At 36.1% G+C, this 26,291-nt stretch overlaps 1 protein-coding gene across 1 annotated transcript in view; it reads left to right on the top strand.

The window, feature by feature from the left end:
• Positions 1-26,291, top strand: part of LOC126752344 (uncharacterized) — a 203,374-nt gene that overhangs the window by 545 nt on the left and 176,538 nt on the right. The gene's annotated exons all lie outside the window — the stretch shown is intronic.

Below are 26,291 nucleotides of genomic sequence, written 5' to 3' on the forward strand. Positions count from 1 at the left end.
GATTTTTTTTTATTTTTTGTTTGTAACCTCTTCCAACAGTGTATTTAATTGCGCCAACTGCCAGACAGCTAGCCAGCCGCTGGCCAAATATGGCAGCGCTTTTGTAACACTACCAAAAACAAAAAATAACAAAAATAAGACTTTGTCTCTGGCGGCAAGAGAAGTATGAATTGCCTGTTGTGTGTGGAAACTGAAACTGTCTGCAATTGTTTTTCTTTTTTTGTTGTTTGTTTTCAACAAGTTAATTTCTGTTAACTAATTTGTGCCGATTTTTTTTTTTTTTGATTATGTATCTATTAGCTCTCGTTAATTGCTTGCTGCTGATCATTGAGCATCCAGCGGACTTTGTTGCATGTGGCATGTCAGGTTGTGAAAATATTTTTGAAAAGACAAGCGAGTTAATTGCCCATGCAATGAGTTTTCTGATAAATGGTTATATAATCGATCAACATTGTAACAAGTAAGGTAGCAATTATTTCGAGAAGGCTTAGAACAGGTTAGAGATTTGATATTTTAACTTACAATCAAAAAAATAAGTTTTTAAGAAAATAAATTGTTTCTCCTTAAACAATTTTTACTGCACGAGCTTGCTTCACTTCGAACCCCAAAGATTGCAATTCCAAATTTTGTCTTCATTTCAAGAACCTTATTAAGACAGTTTATTTGGTAATAATGCGATTATTAGCAATTAGAAAATTGAATCCTTAAAAATGAAAAATTCGAAACACTAGGATCTCTTGCAGCATAGGCTGAATGAAAATGAGCTTCGTTAAGAAATTAAAAAAAAAAAAAAATAATAATAATTTTCTAAAAAAAAGATTTTTTTAATAAATCTGCAAAATTGTTTGTTTTGTTTTTCTTTGGTAAATTGATCAAAGACATCATTACTAAATATGTATGTTAACTATTTTGGGCTAATTATAACTAATTGGAAGTTTGTAATTTTTCGAAAGAGATTTCAAATATTGTACTGAAATTGTTTTTCAGAAAGCTTTCTGCTGAGTCTTACCATAATAATTATAGTATTTACTAATTTGATATTTGATTATAATAATTTTTTAAAACCATGCGCCAAGCCTTGGCAAAGACCCATGAAAAAAGAATCGACACACACCAACTCTTATTCGATTTCAAAGCTGCTTTTGACAACACGAAAAGTAGCTTCCGTTATGCTGCGATGTCTGAATTGCGGCTGTGTAAACTGACGTGAAGCAGTATCAAAAACTCCGTCAGGATCGGGCCTCTCCGAGCCGTTCGATACCAAATAAAGTTTCCGACAAGGCGACTCCCTATCGTGCGACTTCTTTAATTTATTGCTAGAGAAAATTATTCCAGCAGAGTTTAATCGAGCAAGTACAATCTTCTATAAGAATGTACAGCTGCTGACGTACGCTGATGATATAGATATCATTGAACGCAATGACTAGATAAAGAAGCAAAGCAAATGGATCTGGTAGTGAACGAGGGCAAGGCGAAATATCTCCTGTCATCAAACAAAGAGTCGTCGCACTCACGACTAGGCTCTCACGTCACTGTTGACAGTCATAACTACGAAGTGGTAGATAATTTCGTTTATCCTGGAACCAGCATTAACACCTACAACAAAGTCAGTCTCAATCCAACGTAGAATAACTCTTTCCAGCAGATGCTATTTCGGACTGAGTAGGCAGTTGAAAAGTAAAGTCCTCTCTCGACGAACAAATACTCATTAAGACCCTCGTTCCTATTGGCAAAAATTTGGAACAACAGATTTTCACAAACTTTCTTTTTTCACCAGCGATATCATAAGCAATAGACCGGAGTAATCGTCAAATAACACTAAATTGGTTCGTGGCCCAGACTGGAAGGCGGATACATAAGAACTAAGACAATTCTTCACAGTAAGGTCCGAATTAAGAGTTTGACAGTACAGAAGAAGCCTATAATAGAAGATTTTCTTCCTATCTTTATTTCAGCCGCCTGGTCTCCGTTTTCGCTTTTATCGAAGAAAATATTAAAAATATGGCATAACTTCTCTTTGCTGGTGTTTGTAGCTAATCTGATTTTTTTACTACACCTTATCTATAAAATCTTAATTTTATAAGACACGAATTTCGGCAAACGAAAATAGGGTAGTGTAAATAATTTGTTAAGTTAATTGAATAAAGGTTGCGGCACGATATTTGTTGAAAATTTGGCGAAAAACTCACGAAGAATCAATGCAGTATGCGATGGTGCATTATCGTGGTGCAAAAACCAAGATTTGTCGATCCATAATTCCGGACTCTTCTTGCGAACAGCTTCCATGTTCTTGATCCTTGTCCTTGTTCCTTGACCCTTGTTGACAGTTGGGCCGGTCGGTAGGAATTCGGATTGCTGCACACCTCCATAATCGAATAAACCTTTCAAAATAACCTTGATTTTTGACCTGTTTGACGTGGTTTTTTCCGACTACGGCTCATCTTCGCCACGATATTCGGACAACTGATCGTCTGTATCCGAGTGGTAATTCGCATAAAAAAGCATTATTTCACAGACGTTAATGCGATGCTGTTTTTCAAAAAATTTATTGATTTTGAAACCAATCGTGCTTTCACTTTTCTTAGACCGAAATGATCGTCCAAAATGGTTCAAATATCCAAATGGTCATTGATCCTTCCGATATTCCAACGATACCAGTAAGATCTCTGACTATTAATTGTCGCTTCTCAAGCACGAATTTCTTTATTTTATGAACGTGTTGATCATCAGTTAATGTGATGCCCGCCGTGGACGTGGTTTATCTTTCTCTTTGAGTAATTTGTACCAATCAAAAACACTTGCTCGTAATAAACAATCATCACCGAAGGCTGTTTTCAACATACTGAACATTTCGGTACCAGAAATTTGATTCCGCGTACAGAATTTGATGGATTTTATTGAATAATTTCACTCATCGCAATGATCGCCGAATGCACTTTGCCTACTTCAGAAAGTCAAGCGTATACTAAACACTAATGATTTTTTCAATGTGACCTTTGGCACAGACATCACTGACCAATTTAGAGAAAAAATATTTCGAAGAATGGTTTTTCGTCCGAAATTTAAATTAAAAAATCTTACAATTTTTTGGCTCACAATAGTAACCTCAAGTTCAAGATAAAAAATTATATTTATATAGTTTTATTTTTCTAAAAGTCATCTAAACTGCACATACGGGGAAAAAATATATCATTCAATAATGAAAATTCTGCAAAAATCAATTCGCAATTTTTATAAATCACAAATAGGCTTACATATTTCATTTACTAAAAGCAAAATGGCAAATAAATATTTTCAGCAAACAAGTTCAACAATCATTTGAGTCCGGCAAAACGATCATTAAATATTGAAAAAAATATATCTATAAAAAATCAAAAAATAAACAATTCAATATTCAATAGACAAAAGCGATAAAAGTGCGCCAAAAAAGGTGTTATGTTAACAAATTAATTCCACAAAGACTGCAAAATATAAATCGTACCAATTAAAATACTCAAAACACCAAATCGCACAATAATACCCAAAAACAGCGAACACACAAATCACAACAACAAAAGCGAGTGAGCGCAACAAATCGCGCAGAAGCGTGCAGCGCGTGGCTACGACAGTGAACAAGTGAAACAACTAAAAACAACAACAACAAGTGTTTAAAAATATAGAAAGCTCTAAAGCTAATGAAATAACCATATTTGGTGTGGTGGATTTGGTGTAGTGTCATAGAACTTCTCGCACCACACCTGACTTTTGCGCGAAAACACGCACGAAAAAACCAACAACAAATATTGCTACAATAATTTTTGAAAAAAAAACTTTCATATTTCAAAATGTCGTCGACGATGGCTTTGGGTCATAAAAATGCGAGTCACACGACCGGTGGCATGCCACATAATCAGCACCAGCAACAACAGCAGCAACCGCAGCAACAACAACAGCACAACAAAAACAATAATATTAAAAATAACAAAAACAATGCGAACAGCAATCAAATAAAAGCAAGTAACAACAACAACAGCAACAGTATGAGCAGCATTCAGCAACTAAACAGCTCTACAACAAATCTGAACGACTCAAGGTCCAATCTGGCCAATCCAGCGCCTACGCCCTGTCAACGTTTAAGGTATGACATACGTAACTGTTTGCTATTCGTACGCTTAAATTTCATATTAATTTCGTTTTTATCTAATGTCGGTTTCATTTTATGCACGTCTTCTGCCATTAAGATAGCGTGGTTTATGAGCGAAATTCGAAATCCTTCCGAAAATGGGTATACTTGCCATTTTGGGCAACGCGTCAATGGCTTCGGTACAAATTGGGCATAGTTTTGTCATTAGCATTTGAGTTTTAAGCTAATTTTAGTTTTTTAATATAATTTTTATATTCATTATTCTGCTAGTTTCTCAATATTACTATTTTTTGTTTGTTTTTATTTTTTTGTGATCTTGTCTCGCTCTTTTTGCTGTTTAATTGTTATTTATGATATTGCTGATTTGATGATCTTGTTATCCAAAGTCTAAGTGTGCCTAGGAGTATACGGCCGGGTGATGAAAGGTTCAATGTACAACGTGGCAAGATTAATGAGCTGATTAGATTTCTTAAATTGATTATTCAACACTACTTACCGCCAGCGGCAACTGTAAAATAAAGAGAAAAGAATTAACGTAAATAGAAGTTAATTTCCAATAAAATATCAAAATATTATGGGTCATAAGTTAAAATATACTTAGAAACTAGTATTAAAAAAATAAATAAAAAATATAAGACAATCAAATAATCATTGAACTAAATTATAATAAAACAAATAAGAGTGAGCAAAGGTCGGGCATAACCAAACATTTCATGTCTCTCTTTATATTAAAACCTTAAGTACCTTCAGGCATATATGGCTTATTTATATAGGGCGCGTTTTAACCGATTTTATTAATTTCGAACTCAAATATGCAGTGTTATAAGCAAAATTCAGAGGTAAAATCTAATGTCTCTCTTTATATCTTATAATCTATATAGTCTTGTACTGAAGCCTTTGAAAATTCTAAAAAAAAATAAGGAAATTCGTAGTAGACCCACTGGAAACGAAAAATAATATATCAAACATTAAAGAAAAGTTAATTTCCGGACGATCTGAAGTCGGGCAAAGGAAAGGGAGGGGCGAGAGGGGTTATTCTCGATTTATAGTAATACTACGACTTTTTAGAAGAAGATTATATGGCAATGTTGTAGATAATGAAAAGGGCTTAGACTTCTGTATAAAAACTTCTTTCACATAACCTCAAAATCTATGTGAAAAAAATCCAAAAAACCTAGATTCCAGATTTTTTACCTCCAACAATTTTTTTTCCTTTCGAAACTTACTATGCCCCAAACCTACCGCATTTTTGAAATTGAAAATATTAAAGAGGAAATCTTACTTCGACTTAAAATGGAAAACACCACTAATTTTCAATCACCAAATCTTACCACTATAAAATATAGCGGCCATACAAACCAACCGATCAAATCAAGTTCGTGTAAGAAATATTTTGTACATATTTGTGAAGAGTATTATTAGCTTCACTTCAACCTAAGTTAATGTTTGTCGTGATTTATTTATTTTAGATTTTTTTTAAATTATTTTTAATATTCAAACTAATTTTAAATGAAAACAATTTAATTTCCCGCCAAATTGTTATTATGTTGTTTTTTTTCGCATAATCAAATATAAATTAACATTTAGGTCAAACTAGATTCTTATCTATCTCTGCTTCCCTCTTTTGGAATTTCAAATACTTAAGTGCTACTATTTTTATATTTTAGCAAGATTTATTATTTAAAAGTTTTTCACTCTTTATAACCAAAACTTTTACTTAGTGCCGAGAAGACTAATTAACCATCAAAATTCGTTTATTTCTTGACTTGACTAATTTTTGGTATTATTTCTATACATTTGCAGCGAAATGTTTCGTCGGTCCATTGCCAGCAGCGTACAATCGAATTCGAACTCACGTGAAAATACATATGAAGAGGTGAGTAACCGTTTAGGAAAAATTTAATTTTCTTATAAATGTATATTCATCAATTGATCGAAGTAAATTTAAAAAAAAAAATATAATGATTGATATTTTTTTAAATTATACCGAATTGGGATGAATTTTTGTTTGTTGAACGAAAATTGGTGGTAAAAATATTAGGACTTGTTATATCAGTCACTCTAACTATTTTACGGTGTAATGACTACTGTCAGCTACCCATAAGAAAACACTTTCAGTTATTTGTCAAAAAGGTGCTGCAAAATGATTGTTGTTAGTTGTCTGTGATTTCTAAGAACAAGCTTTTAGTATTTTTAACTGACTAAAAACTTATGAGGTCTCAAGTTGATAATAAAATAATTCCCTTAAATGTATGATGTGCTCAGTCTAATTAGCTCCTAAATACATATCATTAGGTCACATTAAAAAGTGAAACTAAATGTCTAATAAGTGTAATATCATGTGGTAGGAAGAATTAATTAGAAAATGTTTACCAAAAGTTTTAAGAAGTCTTAAAGAACTCCTCATAAAAACGGATAAATAAGGTGGGGTCATGAATAAAATTTAAAAATAAATCAATGCAAAAGCAAAATAAGCTCGAAATACATTCTGACAAAAGAGCACACGGAAATTGTAATTAAATTCTCCGATTAAATGATATTACAAAAAAATATACGTTGGAATGATTTTAGTGGATATTTTGGGTATGAAATGCGTTCTTGCTCGACTCGTCCCGATAAAGCTGATTGTTTTTCAAAAAGAGTATCGTAAACGACTCTTCGGACATGCTTGATCTTGCGAATTCCAATTTCTCATTATATAAAATTGCCGTTGAGATATGGGTTTATAAGTTTGACCTTCACACAAGTCAGCAATCATCGGAAGGTAAAATCCGCTCAAAAATCAAGGTAATGCTCATTGTTATTGCTATGATATTCGTGGTTTGGTGCATCATGAATCTCTTCCGGAGAGAAAGACGGTCAATAAAGAGTTGTATATGGCCGTATTGAGGCGTTTGGATGAGAAAATTCATGAAAAACGCCGAAATTGTGGAAGAATAATTCATGGATTTTACACGATAATGAGGCACCATCACCTCGAGCCACTATTGTGACCGGATTTAAAGCCAAAAACGCAAATAATACCATCGATCAACCACCGTATTCACCAGATTTAGCTCCATGTGATTTTTTCTTGTTCCCCAAACTAAAATTGTCGCTTCGTGGAAGCCGTTTTCAGTCGCTTGAAGAGATAAAACAAAATTCGCTGAAGAAGCTGAAGGCCATCTGCAATCATCTTCTTTAAATAAATAAATATCATAAAAGCCCTTGATAGTACCCTTAAGGTCTCTATCAGAGCTATAGGGGTGGTAACAGGGCTTGATTAGACATAACCCTTAAACTTTACGGAGTTTATCACCTACCCTGTGATTTGCACCATATTTTAAAAGCAGGCACATCTTAGAAAAGAACAGAACCGAAACCATATACGAGTGTGTACAAATGTATGTACATTGTACATATGTATATATTTATGCATTTACATCAGTAATTTAATATTTTCAGAATTTTTTTTTTATAAATATTCCTAGCTTATGGATATTTTTCATCATAGTAAAAATTTAGCTCCAATTAGTATGTAAAATAGATAGAAATACATACATATGTATGTATGTACAACAAATATGTACTAAGTTCTTGAATTCATGATTTTCAAACCCTTCGCTCATAAATTTGGGCTAGACGCAAAGCAAAAAAGGCAAAGTTATTTGAATAAGCAAACATGAGTATGTATAAGTACATATGAAATACATATGTATGTATATACACTATTTTATATTTCCATATGAGTGCTAAATTTCTTGTATGAAAAATTGGTACAAGGAGTCCATATTTCCTTTCAACTACATACATACATATATACCCAAACAAACAATATTTTATGTACGAGTATATACATACGAGTATAAACTTCATGCCTTTTCTTTCAAACCGCCATAGAACGTATCGAATTTCCCGAAAATTTCTAATTTCTCTTATTATTCTTTTGCCTTGTTTTTTTTGCTAGTCCTCTGCCGCCAGCAATAAATTATGCACTCTGTACGAAAATGCTTTCAAATCCCTCTAGATAATAACAACGTCAACGCAATAAGAAAATCATACAAACATACAGTATGTACGCATATAATAATTTCATATGTATGCATGTATAAAAGAAATGAAAACAAAGTAAAGTAATTTTTTTCGAATCTAGAGGAAATGCGATGCGCAGGCGCACCTTGAGATTCACTGCAAACACATAAACCAAAACCAAAAAGCAAGACACTTTCTTCATATGCGCACATTTTAAGATAAACAAATGCCTGAGTATGTGTAACATATGCACACACACATATATGTATACGTATAAAATTTCCAGTTAGCATGCGTGCAGCATTCACTGAGTCCTTACTACCCCATTTTGCAAGCGAAGACGCAGACGCAGCCTTTGTCCTTTTTGTTAGAAGGCCAGCTGCTCATCCGTGCGGCAACTCCTTGAGATCACTTAGGCGCAGTTTTCTGCTTGGCACCCAACAACAAGCGTGCCCGGCAGCTGAACTACCCCCATGCCAAAGACATTTTCCAATTTTCAATATCTTTTCATTGTTTATGTTTCTGAGTTTTTGGTTTTGTTTTTGTAAATTGTTCGCCTGTCGTTGAACTCTCTTCAGTATTGAATTCCTCCAAACGATTGCGCCACTAAAGGAGCTGCTAATATATTTAGTACTATATGCACATATATTTTAGTTATATTGCTTGCATACAAGCCCTGTAGGAAATTTGGGAAAATGCTATATTCTTCACTTTTCTTTGAAAAATTGGGTAAAGACCTGCCAGGAAGTTAGTTAGTACTAGGTATATATGTATATTTCTTAGATATATAGATTCCAAACAAGCCCTGTAGGAAATTTTGAGAAAATGCTATACTTTTCAGTTTTCTTTGAAAAAGTCGGTTAAAGACCTGCCAGGAAGTCAATTAAGGATATTACACTCTATCAATTCATGACTCAGTAGGTATTCTTCTTTTTGTTGCTGTTCACCCGTGAAAACCCAGTACCGGGACAGTTTAAATATCCTCTACTCTTTCTTCTTCTTTCTGCACAAACGGTTTTTTTTCTCTTCATGAAGATTCGTTGTCCCCCAAAGGCAAAATTCACTAAGTTATGAAAGATCTAAGATTTCCTTAGTTTATTAGCTTCTAATGATCCATATTTAGTCAAATTTTTATATTTTCTGAAAGTTCCGAATGTGAAGGCGATGGAGCCGAAGACTGATCTCGAATGAAGTTTAAGTTTCAATTGTCTTATAAGACCCCTTTGAAAACCACCAAATGAGAGAGCTCAGTGCACCGAAGAGTAAAATTGGAAACTAAGGGAGCTAAATATCCGCCGTAGGAAGTATTCGGAACACTTGAGGGCAACGGTTGAATCTTTGGTTGGTTGCATCACAACATACATAGTTGAACCTTTAAATAACATCTTCAGAGAAGAGGTAGTTCTTTGAGAGAGTCAAATTTTACTCAGTGTTCTCATCAACGTCTCCTGCATATATAATCATTCCTTTAAAGTCTCTTGACGACTGAAGCAGAATTTGGAATTTACACACGATCCTGAAAAAAACCCCTGCGCAACAATCTGTTTGACTTCCCTACGGGGATTCCCAAGTATGCATCTTTGTATGGCATAAGAGTACTTAGCAGTCGTTGCACATCTGCTCTGATGACGCCTAAAATGGAGACAAGCGTAGATAATTGTGACTGCTCTTCTTTATATCCAGTTCCTCCTTATTTTACTACACTCCACCTTTGCGCCTCCACACTTGTGACGCACAAAGTGGCACTGCTATGTGGCGGCTGTTGCACGAACCTTTCATATACACACTTCATCATTTACGGATAAACGCCAGAGCATCAGCATAGCATGTTGGTATGTTTATAGCCGCCGGGCCCGCATAGAAAAACTGTCATTTTACGGTTGTGTCAGTGTAGAAAAGAATTTGTCGACGACATGCCTTTATTCGTATGTAAGTAAGAATTCATCAAGTGCCACAAGTACCTTCGTTACTACGCGTGTACGCATTTATCTACAGGTTAGCGAACATCTGTCTCGCTACGGTTCGTCGGTTCCACATCAATCCAAACCAATCCGATTCAATTCAGGTCACTTCGTTTGTACGACGTTGCCTCTACATGTGTAATAGCTCAGCATCATGCCACATTAACACATTCCGACAGGCCGATTAGGAAGTTTTTGGCGCTCATTGTTTTGCAGATGTCGTTCAGAGAAACGGATTCCAGCATTACCTTGTAATTGGAAGTACACGCTTTGCTATTTGTGTTTACTGCTGTCCAAAAATGGAATTAGAACCTTAGTGAAATTGGCTGAAGATTTAGTTTTGATTGGAAATTTTTTCGACGAATTGTTATTGTTGTAGCATACCAGAAATAGTTTTTGATATTCTGGCGTGAATCCGGGTTCCCAGTGATCGCTTAGAATTTGCGGAACTCAAATTTAATTAAAGTTCATAAAATAAAGATCAATGTATACCCTCAAATTTATGTTCGTGAAGCGGGATACCCGAACCACACAAACTATTACGCTAAAAGCCTTGTTGCATATGCACTCGTGGACATAGCCGCAAGGTGTTTAGCCGTGAAAGCTCCCGCAGACTCAGAAAATCTGCATACTTAGAAGACTGCGAGGCTGGACACTCTGAAATCTTCACATACTTTGAATTCACTCCAAAACATGAGAGGAAAGGACTCACTGGAGGAGAGGGGCGGTAAGCTTTTTACGAATGGATCAAAGTTTACTGGGAGCGTTGGTGGAGCAGTACACCGGTGGTTTCCATCAGCTCCAATTTTAGGCTTCACGGCCATAGCAGCGTCTTCTAAGTGGAAGTGGCTGCCGTATAGGTGGCAGTATACTTATCTGCTGCTAGAGAGCGCAGCCTCTTTCGAAGTGTTGACTACAAGGTACTCTCCGATAGAAGGCAGAGATATTAACCGTCAGTTCACTGACTGTTCGCTCAAGACTAGTAAAGAGATGTCTTGACTGCTTATCTCTAACTTGAACTTTTTTATAATTAGACTGGTTTAGATGCCTGACCGCAGTGGTATTGTAGGAAGCTGTAGCTATTGAGCTTGCTAAGACAGGCACTTCAGTCATGGAAGTTCGGGAATGGGTATGAGTAATTCTGTGAACTTCTTGTGCCTTACTAACGGACTATTGGACCTCAGACGAGCTCAACAAGCGTTGGTCAACTACCAGCAGCTGTAATGCCCGCCAGGCATGTTTTTGAAGAAGATGAGACAGTATCCTCACAACACTCCTTGCTCGAATGCTCTGATAAAGCTCAAGCAAAAACAGAACTTCGGATCTCATACATTTAGACATTAAAGTGAAATATGGAAAATAGTAATTAAATTTGTTTAGTACTTAAACACCTGCAGATTTGTGATAGATTCAGGGCGGTTTGCCTATAGCTTGTATCCAACTACAGAAGTTTTCCGTCTGTGTACACAAATGACTGAACATAACAGTCCAAGTGTGATCCCTCTGTCATAATAGCAGAAGAAAAACACCCTTAACCTCCAATTAACTTGTTAATGAAAGATGTAGCACTATACTTAATGTCCGAAGTTCCTAAATTTTTAATATTATCATATAAGGCCATAGAGTTCCGTATTTTACTTATTCGCCCTGTACAGCCTTCGTAGGAAAAATTCCAAGCCCTTAAAAGATTCCCGTGCCCTGCTTATTTCTAAGTGTCAGAGAGAAATCTCCAATAGTATTAGTCGAAAAAGTCATTTCGTATTTTGTCAATAGATGTCATTGCAGTCGTGCAGGTATATCTCCAAAGCTATTAATCACATCCAATCACATTGTGTCATACCATATAGTGTTGGAAAGGTGAGATTTTAAGCTTCATTTAACCAAAAATAAAATTCGGAAACGTTGGAAAAAGTTACAGCTGTTCAAAAATAATGAAATTTGTGAAGTTTACGGAGACGATGTGGTATCCGTTCGTGTAGCACAACATTGGTTCGCTCGGTTCCATCCTGGAAATTTCGAAAATTCGATTTACACTGATGGAATAATGCCTCTAGCGAAAAAATGGTCAAAAGTGGTCGACCAAAATAGTACATATTTGTTTATTCATTTATTATTATAAATATAAGAAAAAATAAGTTGAAGTTTGATTAGAAATACGAAAAGACTTTTTCGACTACCCAATATTTTAACCTTCATCAACAGTTCCTCAAAGTAAAGTTTACTGCATGTTCTTTCAAAACTTAGGCTTCCCTTTACGATACGTATTGTTTTAAATACTTACGACCTAAGATCATAGTGGTGTTCACCCGGTACCGAGTTATGTTCCTTGATTTTTATTTTAAACACAAAGCCACAGAGAACAACCATTTTTTTCAGAATCTGATCTGTATTCTGACCCGATATTGCCATGGCAAAGATCAATTTCGGCCGATAGTAGATCTGCATCTGCCGTATATTGAAACAATATAAAGTTATATGTAATAAGTACTGAAGTTTAGAGCCTTGGCAATGTGATCTAAATGATTCACGGTAAACACTTCAGTCTTTCTAAAATCAAATCTTCATGGAAATGGAGCAACTATTTATCATTTATATCAACCAGTAGACCTTTGTTAAATAATGGAAAAGTAAAACTCAAAATCGTAATCGTAATCGTGATCATAGTGTCCCTCGAAAATCCAGGATCATTATTTTTCAGCCTCAAAATCGCTCAATTTGCCACCTTGGGTACTTAAAGTACTGAAAACTCTTAAAAATTCCAAATTTTCTCCACGCGAATAATTATATATTTCCTCAAAGCATGCGTGGCTAATTAAAGGAGTAATAAAACTTTTACATCTAACTAACACATACATATAAAGATACTTATATATAGGTATGTATCTCACCGAGGGGAAGACAAAATGAAATGAAGATTAAAATGAGAATTACACGCTTAATAGTTGCAAGTACGTGCGTGCATGCGTGCTTGCAACAAATGCAACATAATATGTTTTTGTTAATATTCTATTACATATTGGCTATTTAGCTGTTGCATGTGGCATCTTCCACACTGCCACCTCTGGCACGCATGGCCAACAGCAGTGTGGCTGATGGAAGAAACGCCATTTGCCAAGTGGCTGCATGCAGAGTTGCATACAGCTATCCATGTGTCGTGTGGCAACAATGCTTGTGGCAGCGCAATAAAAGTTGAGAAAATGAAAGACAAGTAAAAAAAGAAAACGGAAAACAGAAAGTGATGCATTCTGGCTACGCAATGCGAAATTATGTGCAATTTTATGCATTCAAAACCAGCCGACAAACTCGGTGCAAAGTAGAGGCAGATGTTTGATTTATAAGCAGGCGAGTGACTGCAACATGCCACATTGCAATGTACGTATATGTTGAACCCAAGTATGTGTGGTGATGTCTGCCACATTAGCTTCTAAGTAAGTATCAACTAAGCACTTGCAACAAAACGGCGAGCCAGCGTCTTAGGCTAGAGCACCTACATAAGCTCCGTTTACTCGAGCGCCCCGTCGCCGTGATGCTTGTGGTCAGCGCTTTGTCTGCTTCTAAGGTTTTCAGTTTCAAATAAATTATATTTGTTGTTTTTGCACACATTCACGCATAAATATATATATTACATTTCACTAAATATGTTGCAATAAAGGCCAGTCTACAGCTCAGTGTTGCGGCTTAGCCAACACCAGCCACAGTCTACCACTTTGTTGCACCACCTCGCTCGTTGCACTCTTCTTGCCACGCACACGCTGCATTGTCTAAGAGCGTCGTTTAGTTGGCCACTCTACAAGGCTTTGTCACACTCTCTCTTGGTATTTTCTTACACACAGCTGCATCGCATTTTATTTTTTTTATTTTTATTGCTGTTTTGACATATCACATGTCTTTGGTCATCTATGACGGCGGGGTAATAGCCTCTGATCTATGCTGACGCGCTTGATTTGGCGCGCACACCCATAGATCTGCCCATGGTTCTCCCTCGAAACAACGCGTGTTAAAGTTGATTGCTCACTATTTCTGTTAATTATACTGCAATTTAAATATTTGCTCTTGGAAAGTGGTGGCTTTTTAAATAGTTGAGATCATTAATGAGTTTAAGGCATATGAAGAATCGCGTAGGCGTATTACAATATGGTTTTTGGCTGTGAGCTTGTTGTTATTTGAAGAAAACTCTTCTTCATTTCCAGCAGCTGATATCCTTAACAAAGTCTTTCTTTATAGCCGCCATTCAAAGAAAACTACTTTCTTCAATAAACTTAAAAGTGAAGTGCTATTGTACACAAATTTTAGTAGGACAGCGAAGTTCCTGAGTACCGTTTAGAAGTTAACTCAGGAGTATCTCAGCGTTGTAAAAAATTGAACAGTCGTAAATGGTCTCGCCATCAACCCAAATAAAACCGAGATGGTTTTATTTACTAGAAGATATAAGATCCCGGTGGCACTGCTGCCATAAATAGGAGATATCCGTTTGCACCCGCGAATACAGTGAAATATCTCATCCTTGATAGGAAGCTTTCATGAAAGCCAAATATAGAGGAGAGAGCAAAAAAGGTATCGATAGCCTTGTACTGTTGTAAAAGAGCCATTTGCAAAAGGTGGGGTCTCTCACCGAACGTGGTTCTATGGCTCTATGACACCATAATCAAGCCCACTATGTTCTATTGAGTCTTTATGTGGCGGAGGCCTCTAGAAGAAACCACACTTGCAAAGAAAATCGAGAGCTTCCAACGAGCGGCGCTCTTCAGCATGTGTGGTGCACTTCGATCCACTCCAACCATGGTACTTAACGCCGTTTTTCACAGATTGCCCGTAGACATCGTCAGAAGGTGTATGGTGAAAGTTGCTATCAGACTCAGAGAGTCTGGGTTTATAAAAGAACACGTGTCTGAACACTCGGAAATCTTCACTGACTTTGACTTCATAACGGATCACTTGGATCATGAATTTGCCAAAACAAACTCTGACGGCTTCTTCTCTACCCATATTCCGGCAAGGAAGTTGTGCGTGGGAAAAAGCCTTTTGGAGATGAGGGACGGTCAGCTTCTTACGGATGGGTCAAAGTTTTGGTGGAAGGTTGATGAAGCGGTGGAGAAGTGACCATCCACTCAGGCAGCAGAGCGGCGATACTATCCTTGAACTCATTAACACTGTGTTCAGATCTGGTCAAAGAGTACCTAGCCTCACTATCAATAGCGTCAAGTATCTTTGTGATAGAATGGAGGCGGGTCGGGAATCTTACTAGACGCCATCTGCAGAAGTTGTATGGTTGAAGATGTTGTGGAAAAAACTCAACATATTCTAAGTGTTTTACTAAATTATAAGTTCGAACAGAGGAGCTCTTCTTTTCTATGGCTTCACAAAAGACTACATATAGCAGTCCACGTGCGATCAGCCAGCTAACCTAAACCTAACCTACAACAGAGATTGGTGAGATGATTGTACTCTGTAACTGAATTTTCAGCCTTTTCCTTATCAAGGACATCAACCAACGGAGCGGAGACACCTACCTTATTTGACCCGCATACCAGATACAAAGCATCAAATCATAGATCTTAATCATTGGCAGTGCTAAATATGAACTAAAAGTTATCTTTCATTTAAATAATGGCAGATCCAAGCTCATCCTTCAATCGTCATTGATTATATGGTAAACTGTCAAATTTAAATTCCATCCCAAAACCACATATAGACCGTATTATTTAGAAACGCTAACATTAAACCAAGGGATGTTATAATCAACGTGTATTTGTCCCAACATCTTTTTAATCCAGAATCGCAGGTTCAGTTGCATGTTTTCATCTGAATTAGTTTAGTACTGGTTAAAGTATTGGACAGTTAGAGACAATATGAGGATTTATTTCTAGGGTAAATTATTGTCATAGAGGTTCAACAATAAAAATATGATATTCAATTCAATTATAAATATTCTAATAAAATTTCTGATTATATAACAAATAAACCTCAATATTGAAAACCAAAAGCAAAAATACAAAAAAAATAGTCAACACCATTCTATTCACATAAACTTCACGCCCACCATTGCTGACTACAAACAATCATCGGTATGTTTGCACACAACAAATGTACAAGCGTTTAAGCAGCTTAGACACGATTCACCGACACACGATCGAACGCTGGTGTTGAACACAAATGCCGGCTTACGAGTGTTTTAACATCGTCACCTTAGCAAATGAGGCCGCCTTGACAGAGGTCGTTCGTTCACTTCGAATGTGAAGTGATCTAAGCGAACGTTTAAATAAAATAGAGCAAAGCTGGTAGTGACGAAGACGTTGTTGAAGTGATTTTTCACTTTTTACGATCCATAGTGCCTTATATGTATGTGTGTAGATATGTGACTAGAAATGTCATTTATGTAAATTTATTTTGTTTATGATTTCCGTTAAGAAAAGTATTTAAATAAAGAATACAAATATATATTTTTTTTGAAGTTTTTGTAACAGTTCAATTTGGTAAAAAATCCACTTTGTATTCTTTTGATAGCCGCTTATCTGTCCTGCGTATGTTATATAAGTTGTGAGGACTATGACTGAAAAATCCTATATGGTGTGATGACATTCATATTCTCACTGCAGATGGCAGTCCCAATCTGGCTCTCTGACAGGAATTAATAAATTGAATTTTCTACGGAAACATATTTCTTTTCAATTTAGTTTTTCAAAAAATCTGACCAGTATAATATTAATATAATGAACGTCTGATTAACAAACCGTTTGAAGCTTTTAAGCTTAAGGTTTATATAAAGGTGTAAAGCGAATTTTCGACAAAAATGATCTGCGATCTCAAAGATTCTCATGTCTAGATTAAGATCAAAATCTCAGACTTTTTGAAACGCATCCATAAATTATTTGGAAAAATTAATGATGGAGCTGGTGCGAGAATATACTGTCCAGAGACATAATGCAACCTTTCAAGTTGCCGGACCATTGCAGTATATTGCAAGCTGATGTTTTTGCTATTGCCAAACCCGCGGAGATGACCTCTAATACACCTGCAAGCAAATCCAGAGTCAACATCTACGTAGGCAGCCAAGCAGCAATCAAGGCAGTAACCTCGTATCACATATCGTCCAGAAGTGTCGTGTCTACAAAGGCATCGAGGGCAATGAAACAGTGGGCGAGATTGCCAAGAATGGTGTGCGGCTAACATTAGAAAACACGATCAACATTGGGAAACCCATGCGTTGCCAATACGACGATCTTGACAGAAGCATGGTAAATAAAATCAAAACCCGATGGAATGGGCTACCTTAGTGAAAAACTGCAAAAGTCATGTGCAAAACTCTAGATCGGAAGTACACACTATTCACACTCAATAGAAGAGACTGTAGGAACATAATGGGAATACTAACTGGTCACTGTCTGGTGGCGACACACGCCTGCAAGATGGAGCTGTCAGATCGACAAGACTGCAGGCAAACTCTAAAGTAGGGCTCCAGGGAAACAATGGATAAGGGAGACACTTGTGCACTTATCACGCATTGCCAACACTCCGCTGTAAGTATGATACACTGGAGGAGATATGGATAAGGGGCTGTAGAGTCTGTTAAAATGTGCGTTAAGCGCAGGCATCCTAAACGATGACAACTCTTCTCGGACTTAGCAAGTGAACTCCATCTCGTATTAATACGAAATCACCAGATCCTTAAGATTTTTCGTAATGCGTCATTCACACGATCTAGCATGTCCAAAGAGACGTGTTTAGGGTAATATTTTTGGAAAAAATTCAGCTTTATCGGGACGAGTAGAGCAAGAGCGCGTTTCATACCCAAAATATACACCAAAATCATTCGAAAGGACTCGCAAGAGATGTCTCTCTTGCCATCACTCTAACACTTGGCGATTTCCAAGCACCATATCCTTCACTTTTTTAATATTTTCATCAGTTGAAGAGGTCGAAGGTCGTCCAGAACGAGGCGTGTCTTAACCAATCTCTCGACGTCTTTGAACGCTTTGTACCACTCAACATTCGCAACGATTCTACTGAGGTGTACCGCCTTAAGCAGCTGTTGAAAGAACGCGCTCATATTTGGCATAATAATTAAGAACAGTCCTACCGATTTAGCAAAATACATTTTTTTGAAATATCATTTACCTGACGAATTTAATTACAATTTCCAGGTGCTTCATTATACCCACAGTATTATTTTTACGGTAGAATACCGAAAAAATTAACGAATTAAGTACATTATATCGAAAATTTAATGAACTTCTTGTGGTCAGTTGGACATTGGTATTCATCCAAATGGAATATTAAATTATCATTATGTGTAGGCATTTATATTATTTTCTTGTTAATTTAAATTAATTTTATTCAAATCGCACGCATTCTCTTTCATCACAAGAACTTCGACGCGGCAAATGATGTGTGTACCCCTTTAAAAAACCACAACAAAAATAAAAAAGCGAAGCGTGGGATTTTAAGGTGGTTTAGACTTCTTATTGCTATTGTTTTCTGTTGTTTGTAGGTATAAAATTAAAAGCGAAAATTCAACTTATTACATACTCGCAGTCAATTTCTACGCTCGGCACATTTGCTGTAGTTTAAAAACTTGATTTTTTTCGTACATCAAAAAGGGTTTTGTTTTTACTGTATTTACTTGCTGCGTGTCAAGCGAAAGGTCGCCGCCACTCTAAGCGCTTTTATTGACAATTGTTACGAAAATTACATAGACCGTCTCTGGAATACTAATTACAAGCTCAGCCCAAAACCATTTTTCTATTACATATACGAGTTCGAGTGTAGTTAGTTTCCCACATGTCAAAGTGGGAATATTATTTTGGATATCGTTACACCAGGTTTGGAAGTTTATTTTTGTTTTTGTATTTTATTTCTATATTTTACACATTTAACTCTTTATAAAAATTGAGTTTTCTTGAGTTGATATTATATATACACAAAAACTTTTCCTAGAAATATAGTACTTATAATAAATTAGGTTTATTCAACAGTGGCGGATAGATTAATATGAATAACTAGACTTATTTCAAATGATGAAAATGCCGTTAGGTTATTATCCGGTTAGGCTTGTAGGCATTATGTATTGTTTAAGAAAAGGTGGAAAAAAAATTTTGCGGAATCACGAAAGCAATTTTCAGTACTTTAGAAAATAAATATTTGAACGATCGATCTATGAATATATTCGTTGATCATGCCTCAAAGCTTAACTTATGACAAAAACGGTGATTATTGTGAGTTTTGTCGAGAAAAATCTTTCGGTTTCGGCAATTATTTAATTTATTTTCTTTTTATACCCTGGAAAGGGAATAATTATTTAATTTTTTAAAATTCTCTATATATACGTAAGTAGCCAGTTTTTATCGATCGATATCGATCTGAATCATATTCTTGTATGGGAAACTTTTCTTATTTGGTGAGATATCTTCTCCAAATTTGATACAGATTGCTGTCTAAAGCAGCCGTATAGTCTCAGAAGAAACTATTCAGATCGGTTCACCATGTCATGCAGCTGTCATACAAACTGTTTGTTCAAAATCCAATCGTTATACGGAGAATTTTTTTACTTGACAAAATATCTTCAGGAAATTTGACATGGGTTATTGTCCAAAGCAACACTACAATTTATGAAGAATCGGACCACTATAGCATATAACTCCCATATTAATTGACCTATCAAATTCTATTTATTGTATGGAATCTTTCTGACCTAACTTTTGAAACGAAATAAATCTGATATGCATATATAGACGGGATTCACTATCCCCATCAACAGTAACGTCTGCTTGAAGGGGTTACATGGGTTTTCTCGGGTAAAAAAACAGCCCTTTTCAACAATTTTTTTCTCATATAAAAAATTAAATATTTTATTAGAATTTTTTATTGCTACATACAGACTCTATTAACAAAGAAATGCTGAAATTTTTGGGGAAAAAAATATTTTTATGTAATCGTTGTAATCGAATCCTTCGTCCAAGTCTTTAGGAATTGTATCTCAACGGCCTGTCAAATTTCATAAAGATCGGTTGAGTAGTTCTCGAGAAGTCTTGCCAACCGACTTCAAAAACACAGTTTCGAGAAAAACGCGTTTAGTTCGGCGCACTTAATCTAGCTAGCCTCGGCAACACAAGTTCTCGAGGCTGCAGCTCCGAAACTATTACTCAGTTCAACTTGAAAATTTAGGACAATATTTAAGAGGTATTGTAGAATTTAATAAGACAATAAAAAAAATTGATTTTTTAAACCCGTAAATCCATGTAAACCTTTAGGGGTTAACCATTTTATGTAGTCTCAAGAAATGTAAAGTTTCAATTTTTATACTCTCGCAACAAGTTGTTCTCATGACGATTTGCTTCTATCTATTGGCAGATGTATAATTTCCAAACAAGAAAGTATCTTCCGCTCAGGTTTTCAGGTCGATATCGAGTTCAAAACGGAAAGCTTAGAGAAAGCACAGTTATCACTGACGGTTTCTCAATACGTTTGTCATAAACAAATTTTAAAGAAGTTTCAAAAATTACTAACAATTAATAAACCATTTTTAATGATTTTCAAGCGGCCACATATCAATGCGCGCCACTGTATGTCAGGCCGCTACAACCGAATTTCTTATTACGCCTAACACGCTATCAAAAAGTCACGTTATTTGCGTAAATGTCAAAGCAATCACATTTATTTTGTACAAAAATATGATACTAGCTTATTAATTACCGTTAAATGAAAGCACGTACTTTCGTCGCTTTGTACCATAGAAGTCAAGTCAGTCTCACAGAATTTTCACACAAAATGGAAGCATTTAAATGTTTGAAGTACAAAATAAAGTGAAAAAAAAAATAATTTATTAAGAAAATATATATTTTTTTTTAACTATAAATAAATTGTTGTGAAAGAGGTGTCTTTAATGGGCCATGCGAAAGGTACTTAAGTATGATATTTTGACAACACATTGACAGCAGCGAGAAAATTATGGTGCTTGTAACTGGTTTATTAAATTCTTTAGTAATTGCAGCGTTTTTTGGACCCCAAAAGTGTGGGTATTTAGTTAATTGGTATTTTTCTTAGAACAAGCCTCTCCCATAGCGTGCAGTAAAGGAGAATTTTTGGTTTCGGTGGAAAAAACGCTGCTGTAGGTAAACTATTTATCTAACAATAATTTCCAATTCATTTTCTTATCTTTACCAAATATTTACCTACATTGCAGCCACACAGAGTTCTCTCGAAAGCAAAAAACCGAAAAGGAAACCTGTCAGCATCCACTGCTATCAGCAGGTCACCCACATTACACACACATTATTGATTCAATCTCAGCGCTTGCTTTCAACGCCTACAAGTGACCTTCCTCTTTTTCGATATTCTGCATTTGCTTTTCCTTACGATCTTCACTGTTACTCTTCTTTACTGAGAGTTTCAATGAAATTTCCATAGCCTGATTGCTACTCGCCAATTAGTTTCGCTTTTGTCCCGAAGCGTGTCCAACTCGTGACAGGTTTATTTGTAGTCGTTTACCGATTTTTCGTCGAAGTTTTTGGAAAACCTCAAGCAGATCCACAGCATTTTTTATTTACATACATATACTATACATTCTTACTTATTCACGCTTTGTTTAGCCAATACTGGTGAGTCCAACACTTTAAGCCGCATAAGAACTTGTTAATTGACTGTTTTAGTAGAAGGGATATCTCGCTCAGTGATTCGCCACGCACAAATCAAATTAGTCACAACTACTTGAACCTAAATTATTGAAAAACGGCGCAGATTCTTGCATAAAATAATTCTATATTGAAAGCTCATCTCATATTGGGAATACGATTTTTTCTGATTTATTCGGAACCTTGGCCTTAACCTTAAGACGGAACAGATTCCTGAAGCAACAATCCAGACTCAAGAAAATGTTTGAAATCAATAAAAACAAGCTACCGAGATAGAGATAGAGATAGAGATAGAGATAGAGATAGAGATAGAGATAGAGATAGAGATAGAGATAGAGATAGAGATAGAGATAGAGATAGAGATAGAGATAGAGATAGAGATAGAGATAGAGATAGAGATAGAGATAGAGATAGAGATAGAGATAGAGATAGAGATAGAGATAGAGATAGAGATAGAGATAGAGATAGAGATAGAGATAGAGATAGAGATAGAGATAGAGATAGAGATAGAGATAGAGATAGAGATAGAGATAGAGATAGAGATAGAGATAGAGATAGAGATAGAGATAGAGATAGAGATAGAGATAGAGATAGAGATAGAGATAGAGATAGAGATAGAGATAGAGATAGAGATAGAGATAGAGATAGAGATAGAGATAGAGATAGAGATAGAGATAGAGATAGAGATAGAGAGAGAGATAGAGATAGAGATAGAGATAGAGATAGAGATAGAGATAGAGATAGAGATAGAGATAGAGATAGAGATAGAGATAGAGATAGAGATAGAGATAGAGATAGAGATAGAGATAGAGATAGAGATAGAGATAGAGATAGATAGAGATAGAGATAGAGATAGAGATAGAGATAAGATAGATAGAGATTTTTAGAGATAGAGATAGAGATAGAGATATTTAGAGAGAAGAGATAGAGATAGAGATACTTTTTAGATAGAGATAGAGATAGAGATAGAGATAGAGATACAATACAGATAACAGATAAGATAGATAGAGATAGAGATAGAGATAGAGATAGAGATAGAGATAGAGATAGAGATTTTTAAAAAAGATAGTACTCCTCGATTCAGATATGAATATTCTCAAAATAGCTAGAGATAGAACTGAAAGTAGTTTAAACACAAAACTTTTTCCAAAAGAGAGCCTAGATACTTAGTTAAGGCAAGGTTCTATTATCGATCCCAACAAGTATCTCAATTGAGCAGTTTATAACGTCGGTCCGTTGTGATATCTAAAATACCTAAAGAATTGATGTTAAAGACCCTAATAAATCAATAAATCGCTCACAAATTTGTTGAGGCGTCGAATATCAAAATCGGTTATGTTTCCTGGTTCAATAGAAGCGCCTGGTTCAGGAGGTCATACCTCCGAGATACTTCAACCTCAGTTTTGAAAAACCAGGATAATGAAGAAAAAAGTACCTAGATGTTTCCACCTCGACTTCTTGCATATAATTTTAACAATCAACTAGGATTTTAGCCTTACGCCATAAACACTTATTGGACTATATCTAGTAAAAACCCCTAAGACTTCATCAAAATGAACTTTACTAGGGGCAAGTAGTTGAGTAGATCTCCTAAGTTCCACTCTAGGCTCGACTTTGGCTGGTGTTGAAGTACCGAGAATGTATTAAAAGTTCTTAATAATCACTTCACTTCGCAATAAAAACCACCAAAAGCTCAAATGACTCAGCTAATGAGTAAGAAAAACAGTTAATATCTAATAAATTGGCAACAAATCCTACACAACCGTGCAACGTGCCACTTTTGGCAATATAAAAAGCACTTTACACTTTGGACACAGTAGATTATTCATGAGTCTGGTATGCGGTGTTTGCCCTTGTCCGGCGGTTGTCATGTCCACAGTGCAACCGCATTCTTGCAACCGACAAGAGTGTAGATCTATTCGCCGTGTATTACATGCGATTTCTTGCTGCTGTTGCTACTTGCATATTTATATGGTGTGTTTCCCAGTCTTATTGCAGCCACACCTCATGCATAACTAATGTATATACATACGGATATACCGATCTAGTTCGAACATACCTGTGTGTGTGTATCTGCGCTTGCGTAGTGGCGTTTCTAGCCACGTTGTTGGTCAACAAACTCTCATTTTCCACAAAATTCAACTTGTCGTGCATTCAGGTTTTCCGCCTTCTCTATTCCTTCTATCCATATAATATGTAGTATGTACTTAGGTACTTGCATACATATGGTGGATAGATTTTTTGTTGTCAAGCCAAGTTGCTGTCGTTCGGTGTGGCACCTGCTTCCGTTGCATGATTTCTTGACGAACACACACAAACATTGCGGCGGGTATCCTTGCGTTTTATGGCTTTCTAAGCGGTAAGATTTTCTCGGCTTTTTCCCTTACCCGTGTTTGCTATTAAATATTTACACTTAGAACGCCGCCGAAACACGAGCGCAATACAAATAGAGTTTGTTGGTGCTATTAGCGTGAAATGCATGGAAATTTATTCAAACGAACAAGTGAGCCAAATTTGTTTTTGTAAAGTATAGTTTTGTTGTTATTAAATGTCCGTTAATAGTTTCGTAGAATTGGCGCATAGATTGCCACACAAATAGCATACAATAATAATAAGAATATAGAAAACCCATAAAATTAAGTCTTGTGGATATATGTATGTGGCTCTAGATTAATTTTTCTTATTTGTAGTAGTCGGCAACTCTTTAGAAAGCGGCTTTTGGAACATTTTACAAATAAATTAAACGAGCTTCCTTATATCCGATATGACAAAAGAAACGAGTTCCAATATTCGCAAATTCTATATCCGATATCAAAATTTTAACAAAAGTGAGTGATGAGGATCAAACAGAATAGATATGTTGACCTTAAGTTCCAGCTGAAGATATTAGGTTATGTAAAGTAGCCGACCCTAGCGAAGATCTCACTTGAACGGCTTAGAACGCCGCCGTTGTGGCACCTGGAACTCCTTTAAAAATTGACTTCACAAATCGACTAATCGCTTTGAAACTATCAACAAATTTATTGAGTGCGGTAATGTCAGTTTCGGCTATGACTCCTGGTTCGCCGAAGATAAGACTACCAAAATGGTTCAATCTTCTGGTGGTCTTGCAAAGACTGAACATTAGAAGAGAAAGCGCCCAGATGGTTCCACCTCCTATCTGAACAACAGTGCCACAGTCTACTTAAAAGTACAATGCTACTGGGTTATGCCGACGATATTGAGATCGTAGGCCTTAACAATAAAGTCATCAGCGCAGCATATTCCAGCCTATAAAAAAATCGAAACAGTTTGGTATTATGGCGAAAGAGGAACACAAAAAGTCCCAAAACGATTCCTCGTGTCTTGGCAGCTATAAATATCAAAAATTGAAAGACTTTCCACGAACTATCTAAGGCTGAGGCGCAGAATAACTCTCGCTAACAGGTGCGATTTTGAGATCTCGATGAATAAAAATTACGCTCTATAAGCGCCTCAATAAAACTTTGCGAACCCACCTCCGACAAGATTTTTACCCTTGTCGCATGAATACCTATTGTACAATGTCCAGTAAGAACCCGTGCGATTGCGATAAAATTAGCTTGGCTAAGTGCAAATAGTTTAGTGGTTATGTTTGGCGGAGAGCTCCTTAGAGAAAACTCACCCTCCTCATAGCTTCGACCAATCCATGAAAGAGCTCACTGAGCCTCTTTTCCAGCGACTTCTCGCCATCCACATATACTTCGCCGAGAAAAGCCGGCACATGTAGCTTCTGCTACGCTGTAATCCAAATTTTCAAGAATGCAGTTGAGAATTTCAGCATGTTTATGCTCGGACTTATTCTTAGACCCAGCTCCCTTGAGCCTTAGAGCGCACTTGACAGCAATGCACCTGCAGGTAGTGTCCACAGGTGCTATGTATAAAATGACTTTAATTTTTAAGTGCCGAAGGCACTCGCTCTTTGAGTATTCATTCAAGCTTCTTAGAAAGTATAGCCCTTTCGAGCACCCTTCACCAAACGGATACAGCATAGGACATTATTAGCTTGACTACGGTTTAGGTAGAGTTAGAGATAGACATAGAGATAGAGATAGAGATAGAGATAGAGATAGAGATAGAGATAGAGATAGAGATAGAGATAGAGATAGAGATAGAGATAGAGATAGAGATAACGATAGAAATAAAGGTAGAGGTAGAGGTAAAGGAAGAAATTGAAATAGAAGTAACAATAGATCCAGGGATAAAGATAGAAACAAAGGCAAAGTTCTACATAGAGATAAAGATGGAGATAGATGTAGGAACGGATATTGAGATTGTACTACATGTGTTCCTGGAAAATGGACATTAGAGTTAATTTAGTGGCACCAGAGGGTGATAATTTGGACTAGAGCAATTTTTTGATTATATAATCTCAGAAATTCAATACCTCAATCGGTGTTTTATGCTTTGAGGTAGGTATCATGTCAAATGACATGACTCTTTCCGTCGATCAAGAAGGAACGATGTTATGAGAGCAATTTTGATCTAATATCAAATATATAAGTATATGTACATACATATATTCTTTGATTTGTTTAAATTTTATTAATA

Source organism: Bactrocera neohumeralis, chromosome 3, assembly GCF_024586455.1.
Source record: "Bactrocera neohumeralis isolate Rockhampton chromosome 3, APGP_CSIRO_Bneo_wtdbg2-racon-allhic-juicebox.fasta_v2, whole genome shotgun sequence".
NCBI classification, from domain to species: Eukaryota; Metazoa; Arthropoda; class Insecta; order Diptera; family Tephritidae; genus Bactrocera; species Bactrocera neohumeralis.